The sequence below is a fragment of the Astyanax mexicanus genome, chromosome 1, assembly GCF_023375975.1.
Source record: "Astyanax mexicanus isolate ESR-SI-001 chromosome 1, AstMex3_surface, whole genome shotgun sequence".
Taxonomy (NCBI): Eukaryota; Metazoa; Chordata; class Actinopteri; order Characiformes; family Acestrorhamphidae; genus Astyanax; species Astyanax mexicanus.
This window is the reverse complement of record NC_064408.1, coordinates 125,145,372-125,164,368: the sequence shown is the minus strand read 5'-3', so window position 1 is coordinate 125,164,368 and position 18,997 is coordinate 125,145,372. Positions and strand designations below refer to the sequence as shown.

At 40.8% G+C, this 18,997-nt stretch overlaps 3 long non-coding RNA genes across 5 annotated transcripts in view; 2 read left to right on the top strand and 1 right to left on the bottom strand.

Moving 5' to 3' along the window:
• Positions 1–4,748: 4,748 nt before the first annotated feature.
• LOC125784801 (uncharacterized) overlaps positions 4,749–18,997 on the top strand; it is a 177,119-nt gene continuing 162,870 nt past the window's right edge. Inside the window, exons 1-3 of one of the 2 annotated variants that reach the window (XR_007427403.1) lie at positions 4,749–4,824; positions 4,972–5,069; positions 5,442–5,555. This is a non-coding gene — a long non-coding RNA (uncharacterized LOC125784801). Of the gene's footprint in view, positions 4,825–4,971; positions 5,128–5,441; positions 5,556–18,997 lie in introns of both variants that reach the window. The other variant, XR_007427401.1, reaches the window with a different exon arrangement.
• LOC125784797 (uncharacterized) lies at positions 5,691–12,829 on the bottom strand. 2 transcript variants are annotated; one of them, XR_007427379.1, is made up of 3 exons: positions 12,763–12,829; positions 12,539–12,640; positions 5,691–5,798 (listed from the first exon to the last, which is right to left on the bottom strand). It is a non-coding gene; the product is annotated as an uncharacterized LOC125784797 (long non-coding RNA). The 2 variants fall into 2 exon arrangements; XR_007427380.1 differs by having other exon boundaries at positions 12,539–12,637.
• LOC125784806 (uncharacterized) lies at positions 17,609–18,664 on the top strand. Its single transcript, XR_007427407.1, has 3 exons — positions 17,609–17,738; positions 17,829–17,948; positions 18,288–18,664. It is a non-coding gene; the product is annotated as an uncharacterized LOC125784806 (long non-coding RNA).

Sequence of the window (18,997 nt, the reverse complement as noted above, 5' to 3'; positions counted from 1 at the left end):
TTGTATTTTGCTTTATGTAGTTGCCTGCATTCAGGGAGGGAGATCCTCCCTTTAATAATTTTATTAAAAATCCAAGTGCTATTGCAATTTAATTTAAACAGACAAATAATGTAAAGGGTCTGAGTTTATATATTTGTCCCCTTGTACTTGTTTCCAGACCTGTGTGGATGTATAATGTCTTTTTAAAATAAATTTAAAACCTGTCTGAGCACCTTGTACCCACCTGGCAAGATGTGGACATCCTAGTGTCTGTCCACAAGGCTCTGAGCCTGCTAGTGATTTTGGCCATAACTCCCTTATACTGTCACTTATGAGTAAAAAGAAACCTTTAAGTGTAACAGAAAGTCGCCCAGCCCTAATTATGGTGTGATTTATTATTTAAAAGTGGTAGAAAAGATGGATGAGCTGGAGAGAGGAAATGTGGACAGGACTAAAATTAACTGAACTGATCAGGACTGGATTGATCTAAAGAAAGAACAGGTTAGGAGAAGCAAGAATATGCAAAAACATACAGGATATACAAGTTATTCTATGAGAATTAATTGTGTATACATATATATATGTGTGACCCCTGGACCTTTACATACCCAGGCAACGCACCTGATGTGGGCTTAATTTATTCTGTAAATTTGTTCATAATCCTAACATTTTCCATAATTTGGAAAAAAATCTGGAACATGTCATTTATTGTTAGTCACCAACGCGTGTCACTGTTAATTTTCATTAAGTTGAGCAGAGCTTTACTTGCTTGTGTGAATGAACGATTCCAGTCACTGTGTCACTCTGGTGATTGTAAGCTCACAGTTACCTTTTTATAGTAATTTTGAAGCTACCTATATGATGTTGCCGTGTGACTGGTGATGTGAAGCTTGGATGGAGCTGTTTGACCATGGAAACCCATTTGTTTCTATGCACTGTTTTTAAGCTAATCTAAAGATACATGAAGTTTGAAGGTTTGTAGTGATGGACTCTGCAGAAAGTTGGTTTCTCTGTGCCTTAACTCATTATTACTAAAACATTAACAGCCATTATGTACATTTAGATACTCACAGAGCCTTTCTGCAGTTGTTCACAGCTGGAAACAGTTTCATATAAGCAATTCTTGATGTGCTGTATTTCTTCAGGTCCAGCTCTTCCAGCACCTCATCTGAGGTCTGCAGCATGTAGGACAGAGCTAAACACTCCAGAGCAGACAGATCCTTTTTTGAGCTTTCGTCTGAATCTATGTATTTCTGAATCTCTCTGGGTAAATCCTGGTCATTCATTTCAGTCAGACAGAGGAACAGGTTTATAGATCTGTCAGTATTAAGATCTTTTGTTGAGATTAGGTCTTTGATGTGTGTCACTGTTTCTTTGATGCTCTGTGAGGTGCTCTCTGTGTGGATCAGGAGGCCCTGTAGGATCTTCTGACTGGAATCCAGAGAGATGCCCAGCAGGAAACGGAGGAAAAGATCCAGATGTCCATTTGGACTCTCTGAGGCTTTGCTCACTGCTCCCTTCAGGAGCTCATCCAGTGAGACATTTTCAGGCCATTCTCTGTCCTGTAGACTAAAATCCCTCAGTTTCTCCGTGTACAATGAGACATTTTCAGGCCATTCTCTGTTTTGTGGACTAAAATCCCTCAGTTCCTCCGTGTACAATGAGACATTTTCAGGCCATTCTCTGTTTTGTGGACTAAAATCCCTCAGTTTCTCCGTGTACAATGAGACATTTTCAGGCCATTCTCTGTTTTGTGGACTAAAATCCCTCAGTTTCTCCGTGTACAATGAGACATTTTCAGGCCATTCTCTGTCCTGTGGTATAAAATCCCTCAGTTCCTTCATGTTCTTGCTCAGGTAGCAGTGAAACACATAGAAAGCAGCCAGGAACTCCTGAAAGCTCAGATGTACAAAGCTGTAGACCTTCCTTTGATAAAGCACACATTCCTCCCTAAAGATCTCAGTGCAGATCCCAGAATACACTGAGGCCTCTGTGAGATCAATACCGCACTCTCTCAGGTCCTCTTCATAGAACATCACGTTCCCCTTCATCAGCTGATTGAAAGCCAGTTCTGCCAGTTTCAGAAGCATGGCTCTGTTAGATTTCAGCAGTGCCACTGGATCCAAGTTTAGATTCTCTTCATACTTCTCATTCTTCATGTTGGTCTGAGTGATCAGAAAGTGGGAGTACATCTCAGTCAGTGTTTTAGGGATTTCTGTATTACTCTGTTTCATGATTCTCTGAAGCACAGTGGCTGAGATCCAGCAGAAGACGGGAATGTGGCACATGATGTGGAGACTCCTCGCTGTCTTAATGTGGGAGATGATTTTCTGGGCTTGGTCTTGGTCACTGATTCTCTTCCTGAAGTACTCCTCCTTCTGTGGGTCATTAAACCCCTGAATTTCTGTCACACGGTTGATACACTGAGGAGGAATCTGATTGGCTGCTGCTGGTCGGGAGGTTATCCAAATGTGAGCAGAGGGCAGCAACTCTCCTTTGAAAAGGTTTGTCATTAACACACCCACTGAAGATGTAGCAGTGATGTCAGACACTTTCTCACACTGTGAAAAATTCAGTGGAATTCTGCTTTCATCCAGACCATCAAAGATGAACACAACTTTGTGCTCATTGAAAATCCTAGAGTCCAGGTCTTTGAGCTCAGGATGAAAAGTGCAGAGAAGTGTGTATAGACTGTACTGATCATCTTTAATCAGGTTCAGCTCTCGGAATGGAAGCACAAACATGAAATCTACATCCTGATTGGCTGTTCCCTCTGCCCAGTCCAGAATGAACTTCTGTACAGAGACTGTTTTTCCAATTCCAGCGATGCCTTTAGTCAGTACAGTTCTAAGCTCTTTTGGTCCTTTACTTTCTTTCCTTTTCTTTCGTCTGACACCATTAACCATCACAGCTGTATTGTTCACTACTTCCATTTCTTCTTCAGGATCTTCTACAGGTCTAAAGATGTCTAAGCAGTTGATTGGGGTTTCCTGTAAGTATCTGTTTGAAGTCTTCTCCATCTTTATAACCTCATGTTCTTCATTAACCCCTTCACTCTCTCCCTCTATGATGTAGAGCTGTGTGTAAATCCTGTTCAGGAGGGTTCTGTTCTCTTGTGTTTTGATTCCCTCAAATAAGCTCTCGTACCTGTTCTTCATACAGATTTTGTGTTTCTGTATGACACTGTGAAGAACATCATCCTCTAGTTGGTAGGAATCTTGCTTTATAGACTCCTCTGTATGTGGATGTAGAGCAGGACATGTTTTAGATCCCTTTCTGCAGGAGGGACAGGTGAAATCTCCTGTCTGACCAGTTTCATCCCAGTATCTGTTGATGCACAGTCTGCAGAAACTGTGTCCACAGGTGATAGAGACTGGATCTGTAAGAAGCTGCTCACACAATCCACACCTGGACTGATCCTGAAGTAGATTACTCTTTCCCCTGTAAGAGAGACAAAGTGGCAGTTCACTTTTAGTGTGGGTTAGTGTTACAGAAAGGATTGTGAAGTCATACTTTAACATGAGACATAATAATGTGCCCGTAAATAATAAGTATTTTACTGTCCCAAACATTAATACTGATTGTGTCTACGTTTTTCTGATTTTGAAAATGCTCCTGCATCCCTCGCACATAATAAAATAACAAACTCATTCAGAAGAAATATCTAAAAAGACAATGATGACTGGAAGGATGATCAGAATTTATGCATGATTGCATAATCATAACTTCAAATCAATTCAACCTCTAACTAGAGCCTGATCATATAAAAAAATTCAAAAAGCAAATCTTAAATATGGTTTAAGTTTTGTAGTTGTGATTTAAGAACTCAAACTATTTTTATATATTTTTTAAATTTGTATTAACTGGTCAACTTCAACTTGTTTGTTAAAAACATCCAATCCTGCATTTCACATTCCAAAATGTCGGGATGGGTGTAATTTAGGGTTATTAGTTGTTATTAGTTGCAAAACAAAATGGAATCATGCCCAGTATTTGCATTGTTGTCTCTGCGATCAGAAGTTTTATGGATGGACCATTACTCTGTTAGAAATGTGTAGTGTTGTCAGACTAATCAGCATTCAGATTTTTTGAAGTAATAAAGGAATAGCAACAATACACAGTTGTAAATGTACTGTCACAACTTCTTTGCAGGGCTGAAATGCAGGCAAATCATAAAATAACTTTTGTTCATATCTTTCACCTCACTTCACAGTTTGATATCAAACCGTGCAGTGAGTTAAATCACTTAAGCTTTATACACTGTGAAGTTTAAAGGTCTAATGGTAATTATACTGTGTGTATAATTTTACCTTTTGAACGTTTCTCCATTACTGAGGACAGCAGGATTAAAGTTTAAGTTGTGACTCTTAATGGACACCCAGCTGGGTTCTGGAGGTTCTGCTCCATTATTGAAGTTTGGAGGAGCATACATTGAGTTGTGGCTCTTCATTGACACCCAGCTGGGCAGTAGAGGTTGTGCTCCATTACTGAAGTTTGGAGGAGCATACATTGAGTTGTGGCTCTTCATTGACACCCAGCTTGGTTCTGTAGGTTCCGCTCCATTACTGAAGTTTGGAGGAGCATACATTGAGTTGTGGCTCTTCATTGACACCCAGCTGGGTTCTGCTCTATTACTGAAGGTTGGAGGAACATACATTGAGTTGTGGCTCTTCATTGACACCCAGCTGGGCTGTAGAGGTTCTGCTCCATTACTGAAGTTTGGAGGATCATACATTGAGTTGTGGCTCTTCATTGACACCCAGCTGGGTTCTGTATGTTCTGCTCCATTACTGAAGGTTGGAGGAACATACATTGAGTTGTGACTCTTCATTGACACCCAGCTGGGTTCTGTTCTATTACTGAATGTTGGAGGAACATACATTGAGTTGTGGCTCTTCATTGACACCCAGCTGGGTTCTGCTCCATTACTGAAGTTTGGAGGATCATACATTGAGTTGTGGCTCTTCATTGACACCCAGCTGGGTTCTGTAGGTTCTGCTCTATTACTGAAGGTTGGAGGAACATACATTGAGTTGTGGCTCTTCATTGACACCCAGCTGGGCTGTAGAGGTTCTGCTCCATTACTGAAGGTTGGAGGATCATACATTGAGTTGTGGCTCTTCATTGACACCCAGCTGGGCTCTGTAGGTTCTGCTCCATTACTGAAGTTTGGAGGATCATACATTGAGTTGTGGCTCTTCATTGACACCCAGCTGGGTTCTGTTCTATTACTGAATGTTGGAGGAACATACATTGAGTTGTGGCTCTTCATTGACACCCAGCTGGGTTCTGTAGGTTCTGCTCTATTACTGAAGGTTGGAGGAACATACATTGAGTTGTGGCTCTTCATTGACACCCAGCTGGGCTGTAGAGGTTCTGCTCTATTACTGAAGGTTGGAGGAACATACATTGAGTTGTGGCTCTTCATTGACACCCAGCTGGGTTCTGCTCCATTACTGAAGTTTGGAGGATCATACATTGAGTTGTGGCTCTTCATTGACACCCAGCTGGGTTCTGCTCCATTACTGAAGTTTGGAGGATCATACATTGAGTTGTGGCTCTTCATTGACACCCAGGTGGGTTCTGCTCCATTACTGAAGTTTGAAGGATCATACATTGAGTTGTGGCTCTTCATTGACACCCAGGTGGGTTCTGCTCCATTACTGAAGTTTGAAGGATCATACATTGAGTTGTGGCTCTTCATTGACACCCAGCTGGGTTCTGCTCTATTACTGAAGGTTGGAGGAACATACATTGAGTTGTGGCTCTTCATTGACACCCAGCTGGGCCCTGGAGGTTCTTTTCTGGGTTTGTGCAGTCTAGAGGAAGAAATAAACGTTCAAACAAAAGAACAAAACGAAAGACAAAAGAAAATGCTGTATTTAACAGTATCAACATGTTCATTCAATGTTTTTTTGATTTCCTTAATTTATTTTCTACATTGTAGATTAATATTAAAGACATGAAAACAATTAAATGACACATAGAAATGTTTTAAACAGTAAAAAAAAATTGTCCTCCACAATCCCCTGATCTAAACCTGATCAACTGAGCTGGTGATTTGGGATGAGCTGGAGCTTCAAAGTGAGGAAGGAAAGAAGCAACTATTGTTCAGCACCTCCAGGAACCCCTTAACATGCAAAGACAATTTTTCCAGGTGACTCTACCTAATGACAGGGTTTATACACCTTTAACAAGGTAAAAGTCAAGCACTTTTCAAGCAATTTCAATGCCCATTTTCAAGTTTTTCAGCACTGGTGATATCTCAAAACTGCCATTCAGCAATAATCAATATATTGCAAAACTACTCTCCACACTTCACAGCGACTATGCTACTGAGAAAAAAATACTTCTAAGTAAATAGCAGGAATTATGGATTTATTGGTGTCAGTTTCACACAATTTAAAGAACAATGTTCTGCACCACATGTTTACCCTATTTATTTGATTGAGAAGTTACTGTAGTATGTCAAATTTTGGGGTGGGTTGAGAGCACTTATACATACATATACTCAAAATTATTGATTTGCTTTTTGTCACACTGCAAGAGATGGTATTATGTTTATGTAAACACAACCAGAATTGTGTTTGGTAAAAGCAGAAGGAGAAAAAATTAAAGCAAAATAAGTTTTATGATAAAATGTATCACCTATCTGTAGACTGACACCGGGCAAACAGCCCCGGAGATCGGCTCGTTTCACAGAGCTGGCTGACGCCGGGCAAACTGCGGCTCTTTGGGGGACGATGACACCACGTTAACAGTTCCCGGGCTTGGTTTAGCCTAATAGTATATTGTACATGTAACCCCGGATTATTACTATTATTATTATTTAACGTTAGATACATCAAAAGCTTGGCTTTCAGCATAGCTAGCTAACTCTTCTGCTGTCCCGTGTTTATAAAAAAGACTCTGAGAAAACTATTCCAGGTGCCTCTACCTCATGAAGATGCTAAAAAAACTATTCCAGGTGACTCTACCTCATGAAGACACTGAGACTAAAATACCAAGGGTGTGCAGATGAAAGTGCTACTTAAAAAAAAAAAAAAAAAAACTAAAGTATAAACTTATTCTGGTTTGTTTAACACTTTTTGTCTACTAAATAATTATGCATGTGTTTCTGTATAGCTGTAATGTAGTCTTTGCTATAATGAACCCCGCCTACGCGATGCGGGGAGGGGAACTGTGATGATGTTGCTTGGGGTACAGTTCAGAACAGCTTGAGACGGTTCTCAAGCCAGGTCCCCCCCGCAGCTAGGAGTAATGAAGATGAGTGATGAAGATGAGAGTGAAGATGAGAGTGAAGATGAGGGTGGTGATGGGGTGGAGGCAGGTGCGAGGTCGAAAGTCGCGTAGGTGAGCACCTGGTATATATATATATATATATATATATATATATATATATGTATATAGGACCAGGGGGAGGAGCACGGGAAATTGAGGCGTGGTTCATATCCCAAAATTTAGTTAATTCTTAACAACACTTTGCTATAATGAACCCCGCCTACGCGATGCGGGGAGGGGAACTGTGATGATGCTGCTTGGGGTACAGTTCAGAACAGCTTGAGACGGTTCTCAAGCCAGGTCCCCCCAAAAAGACGAAAGTGGGAGGACCAGCGGCCGAATCTGAACTGAAAGTGAGGTAAGCCATGGTGAGAGACTGAAGTCTTCAGCAGAATTTCATAAGATCTTTAACAGCGTTTCAGGGGTGGTATGAGTGAAAATGACTTAATAGTAGATGGTATACAGAGTTAGCAACATCCTCGTGATAAAATTTGCAGACCAGTATAAGCTTGACTGAATGGGGAGTTCGACAGGTTTCGTGGCAAGGTGAGTTTTGTTCTCGACAAAGGAATGTGACGACCATGTAAATTTAAATCGACAACTAGGTTATGACACCTGCTCCCGTCTGAGTTCAAAGTTTCTGGTCATTCAGCTGCGTACAGGGGTTGAACTCATGAAGTCTTTGGTGGTCTGACTGTTCCTTTCGGCCTGACGTGTTCATATGTTCCATAAATCAAGGAAGAGAAGCCTGAAGAGAGTCCTGCGTAGTCCCCCCAAAAAATAAAAAATTGAGCAACAGGCAGGACCAAAGTTAGTCTCAGCAGTAGGGGTGGCGCCCAGACGAAGAACACGGACACCAGATGGGATGCAAACGGCAGGTGGAGAGAAGCGTTGACTGAAGAATGCATCACGGTCCGTCGACATATAGGACATTTTGGGGGCCCCCTCCTGGAGGCGCAAAATGGTTTAGTCCGACCGATAGCTACCGGCTTCAGGTGTACCATCAGTGAGCCCAGATTTAAAGACCTGGGGGTTAGAGGCATCCTGCTGCCCAAAGCAAGAAATCAGGTTATCGAAAGAAATGAAGGAAAAAGAAAGAAGGCAGAAAGAGGGCAAGCAGCTGATGGTGGCTTTCTTTCCCGAAGGTAAACCGAGTTTGCTTGTTAAGCAAAAGTCCAATTAAAGTAAATGTAGTTCACTCCAGACATTTGCTGCTGATATTTTATGCTCGCATTAGCTTAGCTAGTTGCCAAACAGGTAAAAGACATTGAGCCTCCTAACGTAAGATATCAACATTAACCAGTTTATAAACAAACAGTGGATAACTGTTAATTGTTAAATAACTGATCTCGATTTTAATCAAAAGGGCCCAGAATTTGCTGCTACGCCCCTGGGTCCGCCTCGCCGGCAGTGATCGAGGTAACAGAGAAAAGAATCGAGGGAACAGAAAGGAGCCATAGCGGCCCTTAACAGAAAATATACATTAGTAAAGCCGAGCGTAGGGGTCCGCCTCGTCGGCTGTGATGGAGGTAACAGAGAAAAGAATAGAGGTAAGAGAAAGAATAGAGGGCAGAAAAGAGAGCCGTCGCGTTCCTTTAAAAATAAATGTACATTAGTAAAGCCGAGCGTAGGGGTCCGCCTCGCTGGCAGTGATAGTGGTAACAGAGAAAAGAAATAAATGTACATAGTAAAGCCGAGCGTAGGGGTCTGCCTCGCTGGCATTGATAGAGGTAACGGAGAAAAGAAATAAATGTACACAGTAAAGCTGAGCGTAGGGGTCCGCCTCGCTGGCATTGATAGAGGTAACAGAGAAAAGAAATAAATGTACATAGTAAAGCCGAGCGTAGGGGTCCGCCTCGCTGGCATTGATAGAGGTAACGGAGAAAAGAAATAAATGTACACAGTAAAGCTGAGCGTAGGGGTCCGCCTCGCTGGCATTGATAGAGGTAACGGAGAAAAGAAATAAATGTACATATTAAAGCCGAGCGTAGGGGTCCGCCTCGCTGGCAGTGATAAAGGTAACAGAGAAAAGAAATAAATGTACATATTAAAGCCGAGCGTAGGGGTCCGCCTCGCTGGCATTGATAGAGGTAACAGAGAAAAGAAATAAATGTACATAGTAAAGCCGAGCGTAGGGGTCCGCCTCGCTGGCATTGAAAGAGGTAACAGAGAAAAGAAATAAATGTACATAGTAAAGCCAAGCGTAGGGGTCCGCCTCGCTGGCATTGATAGAGGTAACAGAGACAAGAATCGATTTAACGGAAAGAATAGAGGGCAGAAAAGAGAGCCGTCGCCTTCCTTCATGGTAAAAGTACGTAGTAAAGCCGGGCGTAGGGTTCCGCCTCGCCGGCTGGAATCGAGGAAACAATTAATCAAATTGAGGGAACAATAAATTAAAATCTGTGAAACAATGAAATAAGATTAAGGGAACAATGAAATAAATTGAGGGAACAACAAAAATAAAGGAAACAATGAATACAAATGAGGAATCGAATTAAAGGAAACGATAAAGTAAATAGAGGGAAACAACAAATTAAATCTAAATGTGGATTAGAATGACGATGAGTAAATCGAGGGAACAATAAATTAGAGGGAACAATAAAATAAATCAAACATTGAAATAGATCGGGAACAGTGGAATAAATCGAGGAAACAAATTAAATAGAGGGAACGATAAATAAATCGAACAGAGAAATAGACTGAGGAAACTGAGAAATAGATCTAGTTAACAATGAGCAGATGGAAACAATTTAATAGAGGGAACAATTAAATCGAACTGAGAAAAAGATAGAGGGAACTGAGAAATAGACCGAGGTAACGATGAGCGGAGGAAAACAATTAAATAGAGGGTACAATAAATTAAATCGAACAGAGGAATAGATCGAAGGAACTGAGAAATTGCCCTAGTTAACAATGAGCAGAGGGAAACAAATAAATAGAGGGAACAATAAATTCAAACGAACAAGAAATAAATCGAGGGAACTGAGAAATAGACCGAGGTAACAATTAAATAGAGGGAACGATAAATTAAATCGAACGAAGGAACTGAGAAATAGACCGAGCCAACACTGAGAAGAAACGATTAAACTGAACAGAGAAATAGATCGAGGGAACTGAGGAAAAGACCGAGCTAACAATGAGCAGAGGGAAACAATTAAATAGAGGGAACAATGAATTAAATCAAACGGAGACGTAGATCGAGGAAACTGAAAGATCGAGGAAACAGTGAAAGATTGAGACAACCGTGAAATAAATTAAGGGAAAATTAATAAAGGGAACAATTAAATAAATAGAGGGAACAAAAAATTAAATAGAGGAAACATTAAATTAAATGGAGGGAACAACAAATAAAGTTGAACAGTGAAACAGATCCAGGGAAGGATGAATAAATCAAGTAAATAATACATTAAATAGAGGGAGCAATAAAATAAATCAAGGCAAGAATACATTTAAGGAAATTATAAATTAAACCGAGGAAACTATGTATTAATTTGATATTAGATCGGTCTCACCGGCAGGGAGGGAGGGTGGCCGCGCTGTCTAAGAGCCAAGCAATTGCTCTGGGAGACGCCTGCGCTGAACCAGGGATCCGACGAGACGTGCAGCGGCGCCGGCAAAGAGCCGGGCAGCGATGCCGGCGATGAGCCAGGGATCCGACGGACCGAACCGAATAGCTGGCTGCACCGAGTAGTTTAAGCTGGCGGTGAGCCAAATATTCGTAGAGTCGAAATGGGTAGCTGGCTGGCTGCGTCGAGTGGTTTAGCTTGTGCTGAGTCAAAGATCCGAAGAGCCGAACCAGGTATCTGGTTGGCAGCGTCGAGTAGATTAGGTTTCGCTGAATCAAAGATCCGAAGAGTCGGACCCGGTAGCTGGCTGGCAGCGTCGAGTAGTTTAGCTTGCGCGCTGAATCAAAGATCCGAAGAGTCGGACCCGGTAGCTGGCTGGCAGCGTCGAGTAGTTTAGCTTGCGCGCTGAATCAAAGATCCGAAGAGTTGGACCCGGTAGCTGGCTGGCAGCGTCGAGTAGTTTAGCTTGCGCTGAATCAAAGATCCGAAGATTCGGACCCGGTAGCTGGCTGGCAGCGTCGAGTAGTTTAGCTTGCGCTGAATCGAAGATCGGAAGAGTCGGACCGGGTAGCTGGCTGGCAGCTTCGAGTTGTTTAGCTTGCGCTGAATCGAAGATCCGAAGAGTCGGACCGGGTAGCTGGCTGGCAGCGTCGAGTAGATTAGCTTGCGCTGAATCAAAGATCCGAAGATTCGGACCCGGTAGCTGGCTGGCAGCGTCGAGTAGTTTAGCTTGCGCTGAATCGAAGATCGGAAGAGTCGGACCGGGTAGCTGGCTGGCAGCTTCGAGTTGTTTAGCTTGCGCTGAATCGAAGATCCGAAGAGTCGGACCGGGTAGCTGGCTGGCAGCGTCGAGTAGTTTAGCTTGCGCTGAATCAAAGATCCGAAGAGTCGGACCGGGTAGCTGGCTGGCAGCGTCGAGTAGTTTAGCTTGCGCTGAATCAAAGATCCGAAGAGTCGGACCGGGTAGCTGGCTGGCAGCGTCGAGTAGTTTAGCTTGCACGCTGAATCAAAGATCCGAAGAGTCGGACCGGCTAGCTGGCTGGCTGCGTCGAGTAGATTAGCTTGCGCTGAATCAAAGATCCGAAGAGTCGGACCGGGCAGCTGACGCGCTTAATCGATGTTGCTTTAGCTGGCGCCGGTGCTGAAGCGTGGAATCAGCGAGTAGAGTCCGGCAGGTAACGTGCTGGGCCGGGGAGACCACGGAGCGCAGCCTGGAGTGCGATGAGAGCGGCAGAGGATAAGCGGATAGAGAACAGCTCGAAATCCGAGGCAACCAGATCAAGGCCCAGGGCGGCAGGATCGTCCCGTGCGAGGTCGGAAGTCACGTGCGAGGTCGAAAGTCACGTGCGAGGTCGAAAGTCGCGTAGGTGAGCACCTGGAAGGTATATATATAGGACCAGGGGGAGGAGCACGGGAAATTGAGGAGTGGTTCATATCCCAAAATTTTGTTAATTCTTAACAACACTTTAACAATACATTTACAATGTTAAAAATCATAAAAAGGAATAAAATGAAAACTTTTGAAAACTATACCCTATATAAAATTGGCATCCCTGCACTTATATCAGTAAATAAAAAAAAATCATTCCTCACTCACAGAAATATATACAACAAGAAGCACATTGCAATAAATATTAGATGTATCTTCTTTTTTCCAGTATAGATCTTAATTCACTGCAGTAATAAAACCTGAGAAAAGGGTTTTTCTAGACCTGACACTCTGTTGTAGTGGAGTCAAAATACGGAACTGGTCTTCACTCTTCATGGACATACAGCTGGTTACTGGAGAAACAGACCTCTGGGTTTTCATCCTGCTAACATAAAACAAAGTAAACAAAAACAATATAATATGCAGTACAACAAGTGCCACGTTTCTAACAACGCTGAAGAACAGATTCACTCTCAGGAGTTTAGTTTACTGTGTGCAGTGATGTACCATAATTCAGAGCTTCCTCCTCCACTGCTGAAGTTTAGAGGCTTCTGAATGGTCCAGTCAGTCTTCACACCGCTGGACTCTGCTCTCTTCATCCTGAAAACAGTTCATACATACACAATGTGCTTAGGACGTATTTTATGGAGCCAGATAGCTGACAAAAGTATTTGAATCTGAATTTTGTATATTTGAATTATATTTACATGACATTTCAAAAAAATGATTTTTTTAATGGTGTAATTAATACATTTTAATTTTGACAATGCATTTTGTGTTTTGAACTTATGATGTGGTGTTGCTGTTGAAAAAAATTCATTTCATGCAATTTTCAGATTTAAAAAATTCAGATGCATACATTTCAAGTCGCTCAAATTCAGATCTCAGAAATACGAATTCAAACCGGAGTTCCAACATCCAGGGCTTCCCAGGAAAAGTAAACTGTTTAGAGCGATCGATCGCAGCATTAACGAGACACAGCGCCATCTCACGGCTGCACTCGAGTTCACGTCTCTGGAGGTGAAGCTGAGCAGATGAGCCGCGTTTGTACGGGAGAAAACTAAGGATGAACCCCAACGAGGTAAGTGCATCCAAAGTTCTTCACGCCCACATAATCATCTAGGTAATTAATTCGAGTTCTAAATACTTGATATTTTGCGTTATATAACGCGGGGTGACTAGCTAGCTAGCTTGTTGGTTGTGGGTAGCCAAGGGTTTTGGTTGGCCTGAGCTGGTCTGAGTTTAGGAAGGCATGTTGAAGTGTATTGGTTAACATTATAGTTTGTTAAGTATGCGTTTCCCTGACGTTTGAACGTTAACGTTTCGTCAGTACAATGGTTGGAGCTAACTACAGTCTGTAAAACAGGGAATGCGTTTCTAAGTATCGTAGTAAATGGTATCCTATTGGCAGTTAATATTTAAATGCATTAGACTAACCTGCTAAATAAGTGGTTAGCAGTGTGTTCCATAAGTAGTTCATGCCACCATTTGTACGGTTCTCTCATTCATTCTTGTTAAACCGTTTGTACTTTCTACAAATTATAGTAATGTTTTGCTTGTGTTTATAGGGAAATGCTGATGTTGTCAGGTCAGCAAGGCACCTGTTGTCCTTGTTGACCTCACAGTCAGGAAGTGCAGCTGGCCCTAGTCAAGAAAATGCCAGGTCTCTATTATTTTAATGTAATGAACTAAATATTTTGTCTTAACAGTGATATGTGCATTGCCTGCTACAATACAAATATTTAACTGTGAATATCTTACTGCTTTTAATGGTGTTACATCCTTTAGACAGCAGTTCATTTCAGTTCAGGGTGAGAGAGCAGCTGTTCAGACCGAGATGGCCAGGTTTTACTACCTATTTTGATTATGTACTGTTAAGTAAAGATATATAGTGAAGATATATAACAAGCTGAGTTTTTAGTACACTCATTGCCATGGTTTGTAAATGTAATTTCTTGACAGGTCCTTCCCTGGGTTTTTTACCAAAGACGAGGGAAAAAACGTTTTTCTGCTGATGCACCTGTCCCCTGCAAACCAGCTAAAATAATGCCATTGACCATTTACCTCCTACCTCACCAATATGATCGGACACCTAAGGAAGAGGACCAACTGTTGCACATGCAAGCCGGGTTGGGGCGTAGGACGGCATACATGGATGAAAATGCTACACACAAAAAAGTATGTTTGTTTGTCATTCAACAAAAAAAATAAAAACAAACAGACTATGGTTCTGTTCCCTGTTTTATACGGTGCCCATCAATACCTAATTCCTAAAATAAAATCACAAGTAAAGTTAATTGTTTTAGTGTTTTATGAGAAGGCCTTAACATTTTCTGAATTGTTTTGGGTTTTTTTCCTCTTCTCATTTTTAGATATGTGCACAACTAAAGGAACTATATCCAAAATTAAAGGAGCTGACAGGTGGTTGGCTCATTTACAAAGCCTCAGGTACATATAGCGATGAGTGTGTCGGGGGGGGGGGGGGGGGGGGTTTAAGATGTGAAGAACATGATAAGAGTGGTAACCCTTTAAATTGCCAGCAAACACTGTGCTCATTATTGTTGTTTTCATTTTAAGGAGGGTGGGGTACCCGAAAGCTCACTCTTGTAACAACTGATGATGGAGGATACTGCAGTAAGCTTTTGAAAACTGCAAGTCAGAATGGTAAAGGAATTCTGTATATAGCTCCTCTGGAACTTGATACTTCTCCTCTGCCACCAACCTCGGGAAGCTTCAGCGGCATGCCAAAAGAGAAGTGCCAGAAATATGGTGTCTTTTACCCGCTTGTCATCCTACCTGCCCATACAAAGTCCTGTGAGGTCATCAATCTAGAGGATGATCAGAATGTAATTAACTTATTATTCAAAAACTGAAAAGTTACATTTATTGTGTGGTACTTTGTGGAATAGTTTATTGAATGGTATGAAAAATATAAGTAAATAAAATCCACTGATTCAGTTTCTAGACCACATCATAAGGAATCCTGATGTCTCTGTACCATTTTAAAATTAGCATCTAAAATTGATTACTCAACAAATCTGATGTAAATCTTATAACTTAAAAAGAAAGTTCAGTGTATTTAATAGATACTATGCATATACTGTCATGTTGCAATGGAAAACCTGGCAACCTGTCCCATATGTGAGGAGGAAATGCCACTTGATAATCTGGAAATACATGCAAGTTCTTGCAAAGAAAGGTAAGAGAAATGGACTTTCCATTCCTAAGATTCCTAATTACAGAAACTCCACATTGTTTAGTGGATCTGAGATGTATTTAGTATTTCTATTGATTGATCTTTGTGTAAATTCACAACTATTGGTTTAGAGTGTGTCATTGTTGCTGACTTGGCTCCTAAAATGTTACCATAAATGTCACTTGTTATTTACACGCATGTGTTTAAGGGTACCACCTGTAGACAGCTTGTCCCAGGCAGGACCATCCATAATCCACACTTCTTCAGGAAATGTCACTCTACTTGCATGTAATGCTGAACCTTCAAATGCAACTCATAACACATGCATGAATGATTATGGTATGTGATGTGGCCTACACATTTTAATTATTATACATTGTTTTTTTTAATTGAGCTGTTCAGCATCATGAAAGAATTACAGTATTGATATTTAATCGCACTTTAAAAAAAAATAATAATATTAAAATTCTATTTTCATATCAGACTGGAAAACTCATCCAGATCCTGAAAGAGCAGCAACTCTTTATAGTAAGGGGATTCTTCGCTTTCATGAGACTGGGAAGCCCTTCTTCATGAACATGGATTTGAGAATGAGCAAGGAGGATCAAGACCGAGAACTCCTTGCATTATACAAGCAGTCAAGTGTGGAATGGGGATGTCCAGTGACATGTAAACTTCAAGGTGACTGTCTATACAAGTGCAAATTTACACAGTGTTTATTTCTTGTCTGACATTGCTGTTCAACATATTTCTTATTGATTTAGATACCAACCATATATAGTTATTTCTGTGTCGCTTATTAGAATAGACCAAATAATGCTCAAATCAGTGAAAATCAGACCTTCTTGTTTGTTTTTCAACAGAAATAACTTCTGATTCATTTTCAGCAATAAGTGCAGCCATTAACAGTGAAATGTCAGCCCCCTTTTCAACATCACCTAAATAATTGCCCCATAGTTTTATTGAGCTGGTCTAAAAAGTACTATATTATTATTCAGTTGAACCTTTAGGGATCTTGTAGTGGAAGACAACCTTCATGCTACAGGTGTTGTGCTAGATGTTTCTGGACCTTTTCAAGTCAGGAATTGTAGAGATTTTTTTATATAGAACTGGACAATGCTCCAGAAATAGTCTGTAGCATATATATTAGTTAATTGTTAACGCTTTTAATCCCAACACTTTCAAGCTCTTTATTGTGGATGATAGATGATGACCCTAATTCAATTTCAGATCTTTGAGGGCAATAGTCCAGTACACCTTATTAATTGTCAGGTTCATTCTGGTTGTTTGAACTGAAGAATCACCAAATTATTGATGAATAGGAATTTGCTGTTTTAGTATGTTTTGTCTATTAATTGGTGTTCTCCATATTAGGAGATGTTGCTGTGGGTGAAGGAGTGACAAGATACTTCTTTTCAGCACTAATTCAAAGACTTAAAGCTGGCTTCACTATTAACCTAGGTATGATAGTCATTGTTACAAAAGTTTATTACCTTTCTTGGGATCTGAAATGTTGACATTCATGTCCATCTTTCAATTACAGGAAATGCTGAAAGTACTTGCCTATTTGAAGGGAAACCTGATCATCTGGTCCCTTCATCATCCCAATTCCTCATTGAGGGTGACCTGTTTCTAGTAGCTGGACGGATGCTGGCACATTCGTTCTTACATGGGGGACCTCGACTGTCTGGGCTCAGCAGAGCAATTGTCCATGTACTTGTAGGAGATTCACCTGAGACAGCCACAGTGCAGATAGAAGATTGTCCTGACCATGACATACGAGAAATAATCAAATTGGTATGTACATCATGTGTTGTAATTTTTTTCTTTCTATTTTTATTGAAAAAGGAAGTTGAGTTACACATATGTATTTTGTTTGTATTCTTCAATTTTGTTTCCAGCTTGATGGAGATGCTGAACTAAGTGATGATGAACGCAAGGCTGTCCTTGATCTGTGTCTTTCTTGGGATCTACCTGGCCCAACCAATACAAACAGAAGATGGCTCTTTTTGTGGCATGCGGTAAAATGCCTTGTCTACACATGATCCTCTTTCCCTGCAAATTTTAACACTGCTGACTTAGTGTGACTTTTTAGTTTTTAAGTAACCAATACATTAAAGTAAGCAGTAACAGTCTTTTGCCAAATCTGCAGGTCATTGGTAGAAGATTACGTCAGCTGAAACAAATTCGGAAAGGACTAAAGGAAACCAAGGTGTGGTCACTTTTGATTGAAAGGAAAGATGTGCAGATCTTTTCAAAGGAAAGTGAATATTCACTTACGCCACAGGTGTGTTTATTATATGGAGACATATATTGTGTTCATGACCTAGTTATATACAAACAACATTAATCTACAGGCATGATGTTATTTTTTAAGATACTGCTCCCATACATACGCTGGCCCACTGAAAACAGTGCAGATGAAGACGATGATGATGACTGTCCACTGGAAAAAAGTGTCGCATCTCAGGATATTTTTGGCAGTTCATTGAGACTGGTATGTATTTTTTTACATAACATTTGCTGTTGCCCTAAATGTACTGTATACCTGCCAATTTGTACCTTGATAGACCAGGAATAAGCCTTGTCTAAATTGAAAAAGTGTGTAGTGTGTAGATCTGGTGATTCTATACAGACATATAACTTTCCATGTTACTACAGTTCTGCTTTTTGCTCTGCTAAAAATAAATCATGTTCACATTTTAAGTAACATTGCCACAACATCATTTAGAGGTTTATTTGACTTCACATGAATTGTATGCACTTGCTACCTGACATTAACAAAGAGTATTCTCTTTCCTATTATGTAAATATGTTGTATGTGTACTATATGTAGCATCCAGCCCTCACCTTAAAGAGTTGGTGAAGTTTTGGATAGGGTGGGAAGTGCCCAGCGGAGACATGGCAGTGGAAATCATCAATGGCCTACTGCCTAAGTCTTCCATCTGCTTCTGCACACTACGCTTACCAGGTCACTACACCAGTTACAGCCACTTCCAGGAAGACCTGTTGAGCTGTATTGGCACCTCAGATTTTGGTTTTGGGATTATTTAGCTGCACGTTTTAGTTTAGCATAGGCAAGCCTCTTAATGTGTGCTATGGCTTGAAAATCAAGTTCAGTTAAATGTATACACCATGTTTGAGTTATCAAGTTAGATAAACCTGTTTTAAGTATAAAGTTAACATACAGGTGCTGGTCATAAAATTAGAATATCATTGAAAAGTTAATTCCAGTAGTTCAGTTCAAAATGTGAAACTCATATATTATATAGATGTATTAAACACAGAGTGATCTATTTTACTATCTTACAGCTAATGAAAACCCAAAATCAGTGTCTTAGAATATTATAATATTATATAAGAGCAATTGGTACTTTTGGCAGTGTGGGCAGTGTGCCAAGTCCTGCTGGAAAATGAAATCCGCATTTTCATAAAAGTTGTGAGCAGAGGGAAGCATGATGTTCTGGTAGACACTGCACTGACTTTGGACTTGATATAACACAGTGGATCAACACCAGCAGATGACATGTCTCTCCAAACCATCAC